This window comes from Sardina pilchardus, chromosome 1 (assembly GCF_963854185.1).
Source record: "Sardina pilchardus chromosome 1, fSarPil1.1, whole genome shotgun sequence".
Lineage (NCBI taxonomy): Eukaryota > Metazoa > Chordata > Actinopteri > Clupeiformes > Clupeidae > Sardina > Sardina pilchardus.
The window spans coordinates 31809928-31814927 of record NC_084994.1 but is presented as its reverse complement, the minus strand read 5'-3'; the positions used below and the strand labels follow the sequence as shown (position 1 = coordinate 31814927).

General features: G+C 40.9%; 1 pseudogene; it reads left to right on the top strand.

Annotated features, from left to right (window-relative positions):
- LOC134078157 (cAMP-specific 3',5'-cyclic phosphodiesterase 4B-like) overlaps nucleotides 1-5000 on the top strand; it is a 29539-nt pseudogene that overhangs the window by 12328 nt on the left and 12211 nt on the right.

Below are 5000 nucleotides of genomic sequence, written 5' to 3'. Positions count from 1 at the left end.
AATAGCACTCACTGATGCACTAACTTGTCCTTATCTCTCGTCTCCTCTCTCTCCTCTGTGTCTCTCTATCTGTCTCTCCTCCTCCATGTCTCTGTCTCTCCTCTCCTCTCCTCTCCTGTCTCCTCCTCTGTGTTAGTTTGGAGCTGGAGAACGGCGTGTCTCCGGGCCGGACCCCGTTGGACTCGCAGGCGAGTCCAGGCGTGACGCTGCACCCCAGCGGCCAGCGCCGCGAGTCCTTCCTCTACCGCTCCGACTCCGACTACGACATGTCCCCCAAAACCGTCTCCCGCAACTCCTCCATCGCCAGCGAAGGGTGGGTGGAGAGAAACTGACACTTTTTCTCTCATTTTTACACTCGCTCTCTTTTTGTCTTTCTTTTTTATCTCCTTTCGCTCTCCCTCTCTCTCTTTGTCCTTCTTTTTATCTCTTTTCGCTCCCTCTCTCTTTTTAGCTTTCTTTTTCTCTCCTTTCGCTCTACCTCTCTCTCTCTCTCTCTCTTTTGTCTTTCTTTGTCCTTCCCAGAGACGCGCTCACGACAGTCACGACGTGCTTCTGTTTGTTGGTGTCTCTTTCTCTCAATCTGTCCGTCTGACTCTGTTTTTTCTCTCTGTAATTACATCTGCCTTTGTTTATCTATCCCTCTCTCTCTATCTATCCCCCCCTCTCTCTCTCTCTCCCTCTCTCTCTCTGGTTTGTCTCTCCACAGTCCTTTCTGTCTGTTTATCTCTGTGCCCCTGTGGTTGATTCCAAAATGGAAGATCTGTTCTTTTTTTGTTTCTTTATCTGTCCTCTTCTCCTTCTCTCTGTCTGATTAAACCCAACTCTACGTAACTCTATTGTAGTTAATCATTAACTACTGTGTAATACCGCTAGGCCAATTAGCCATTTGTAATTGGCAACCTTGGCAGAATGTACATAACTTTCTAATCCACACTTTAGTATCCACATGTTAGTGCTAGTTTAATGAAAGCTCTAAGGGTAGTTTACTTAGAATCTTTGTCACTCCGTATAGGTATTACAATCAATTACACACATGAGATGTTAGGGGTGGCCTCAGTATTTCAGCATAAAGATTTTAGCATTGAAATCCTTCTGAACTTTTTCGGTGCTTTCTGTGTCTGTTCATCAAAATCATCTAAGATCATGTATCAACTCTCTTTTGCTGTATTTCTGATTCTCTCTTTGCTCTCTCTCTCTCTCTCTCCTTCTCTCTCCGTCTCCATCCCATAGGCATACAGCAGAAGACTTCATTGTCACTCCCTTTGCTCAGGTAAACAAAGCTGAAATGATAAATAGATCAGAATGATCCCATATGAACATTTCCACACAGCATATCTTGTCCTTGTTAGTTCTACACTGTATTGTTTAGTTTTTCCTTTTTATTCAGTGTGTGTCTTTTTTATTTATTTAGTATTTATTTATTTATTTATTTGGTATTTTGCTGTATGAATGATTTTTTTCTATTCAGTGTTGTTTAGTATTTATTTAGTTTGCTGTATGAAGCGTGAACTCTGGTCTCTCCTGGTTCTTGTGCCCAGGTGCTTGCCAGCCTACGGTCCGTGAGGAACAACTTCACCATCCTCGCCAATGTCAGCACGCCCACGGTCAAGTGAGTGCCCCACGCCGCCACTGGCACACACAGACAGACACACACACACACACGCACGCACACGCACATGCACACGCACACGCACACGCACACGCACACGCACACACACACACACACACACACTTTTTCATCTTTCTCCCTGTCGAATATATACAAGTACAACAGACTGAAAAGCACATGCACATGCACAAACACGTAAATAAAACAAGCAAGCAAACATGCACACACACAAAGACATACATTTGAAGCTTGTCTACACTGCTTGTTGTTGCTGAAACTTGTCGTTGCTGTTTGCTTGTAGCAGGAATTATTCAGATGCACCCCCCACAGACACACACACGCACACACACACACACACACACACACACACACACATTCTTTACAGACTAGCTGTAGGGACGAGGGTCCGCTGCAGTCTCCTGACCGCTCTCGCTCTCTTTGTGTGTCCACAGGAGGTCGCCACTGAGCAGTCTGTCCTCGGGCCCCAAGTCTTCATTATCTGGTGAGTTAATCCTCCTTACGCAAGTCCAGTCACTTCAATCATCTCTGTGTTGGCGGACACACACACACACACACACACACACACACACACACACACACACACACACACACACCCCTCCCCTCCCCTTATCATCTCTGTGTTGGTGGGCCACTGGCCCTAATGCCTGATGTTATGTGTACGTATGTTTCTAATGGCATTAGGTGGGGTGTGTGGGTGGAATGTTTTCCTCCGCTTTTAATCAATAGCAAACCTTTCAGCTAAAATGTTTTAATTAGTGTGTGTACGTGTGTGTGTGTGTGTGTGTGTGTGTGTGTGTGTGTGTGTTGGTGCATTCCTGTGTAAACTGAATGGATTTAACATTGCGTGCTTAGTGGTTGTGAATATTATGATCATTTAAGTGTGTGTGTGTGTGTGTGTGTGTGTGTGTGTGTGTGTGTGTGTGTGTGTGTGTGTGAGTGAGTGGGTGCGGCTGGTGGTTTTAGAAGTAGTAGAGGAAGGTGTGTGAATGGTGTACATACAGTTCCCTTGTTTGTTTGAATCTCTTTGATCTCCGATTGGCCTGTTTGCCCGTTGGGTTTGCGACACCCTGCCCCAGCTGTTCATAACATGTTTGTAGCATTGATATGAAGAACATTGATGTGACAGTTTTTAAAACAATGGAGAGGAAATGTTTTCCAAATATAGCCTACCCTGCTACATATTTCATATTTTGTTGTCTTAGCTGTGCTATCGGGTATCGGGTGTACAAGATACTGACAGCGCAATAACTTTAAAAAAAAAAGACCAGAAGCTATAGGCTATTATAAGCTATTTTGTTGCTCTGATTGGTCAGGCCTATTCAATGAATGGAGACCCCCATTTTTTGTTGCTGTACCAAATGTACCAAATGTAGCAAAAGCTGTTTACTTAAATAAATTGTGTGTCTCATAAATGTGCTAATATGATTTATAATTACGGAACAGAACAGACAAAACAACAAAACACATATTTAATGCTGAAATTTATTTCAGTTGATTGATTTCAGGATTTTAGGATTAAATGCATAAAGGAAGAAATTAGCAGGTGTTCGTGCAGGTCCTATATCTCCAGCGTCTATCCCTGAAAACATTGGGGGGAAAAACAGACCAAAAATTAGATCCAGTCCACAAACACATTGTTCTATTTTATGCACATTTAGCTTACATTGGACAACCTATGTGCTTCAATGAACATTATGTCGTAAATATATATGCCATTTCTGAACTGAAACAATGGTGAAGTACTCACTCGTGCTTGTTCTCATGGTAGCTGTCTGCTCCAGTCAGGTAATAACCATCAGGAATGTTATAATTCATTAGCTTGTCAAAATCGTTCACATAACCAGACCACTGGCAGTTACCAGTGCAGATGTTGCTTGCTTTACAGCACACAAATGTCCATCTGTCAACATAAACACAGCAAAGCAGAATTAAACACAAGTACAAACCCCATTAATTTCAGTTCATTTCACTTTAGAGCTAATATGAAGTAAGTTCAATCATTGATGGTCAGTGTCTAATATGTTTCACACAGAGATTCATACAGAGCACTTTCGGTCCAAAATGTAAGCTTACATGTAGGCCTATATTAAAATTGTATAGTTTATATTTTCTTTTTCAGTACCTTCTGTCCTCCCTGTGATTGTCATGAAAACTGGTCATCCCTGCGATCACATAATTAGCTGGGCACTCGTATCTCAGATTTAGATCGAATTCATTCACATATCCCGAATCAAAGCAACTTGGCGTCTGTGAAAAAGTGTTTCTGCATCGGAAATCCCAAACCCTGTCTTCATGGTGATTATTGTGCTCACTGAAAGGACATAAAGGTAAACTGAATTAAGCAGACTTATACAGTACATACAATGGTTATGGTAATGGCTATATGATTTAGCAGATGCTTTTGTCTAGAGCGATTTACAGACAGAAATAATACAATAGTTGAAAATGAACAGTGAACAGTTTTTTTTTTAAAAAAAAGGTGGTAGGATTACATTACGATTATCAATAATGTACAATAATGTCAATACAATATCAATGATCAGTAGCCTAATGAAAATAAGCAAATACACACAGCCATTTAGAATAATACATATTTACAGGTTGTAGCATCAAACCTTTGCTATCAGACATAATAATAAGCATTCCTTATTTAGTGATTTTGATTAAATAATGATATCCTATGTCATATTATGTGCATATCTTATTCAAGTTGTGCACTGGGACAATGAAGACAGTTATCAATGTGAATTCTTTACCTCATGATGCCACTGATAGATTGGAGGGAGGGACAGTTGAAATATAAATTCTGATCAAAACCATTTACCCAGCGCAAATCTGTACAAAAATAATTCATTGATGAATTGTATTGAATTGTGATTGCTGCAAAATGTTTAACTTATTTGAAAAGAACACTACTTTAACCTTACCTTTAGCCTCAACCAGGGGGTCAAAACCATTTTCCCCACGCAAATCTGTAAAGAAATAATTCATTGAAGAATTGTATTTAAGTCATTACTGCAAAATTTTAACTTATTTGAGAAGAGCACTACTTTAACCTTACCTTTAGCCTCAACCAGGGGGTCAAAACCATTTTCCCCACGCAAATCTGTAAAGAAATAAATTAATTGAAGAACTGTATTTAAGTCATTACTGCAAAATGTCAACTTGTATTTGAGAAGAGCACTACTTTAATCTTACCTTTAGCCTCAACCAGGAGGGAGGCGAGGAGCAAAATAAGGAGATGAACAGCGTTCTTCATGGCTGCACTGAACCGTTTGGTGACTTCTTCACATTTGGGCGGCTTTTTAAAGGCCTGCCTTTGGGTGATTTTGCATTACGTTTACGACACCATTGGGAACTTTGGCAGGTG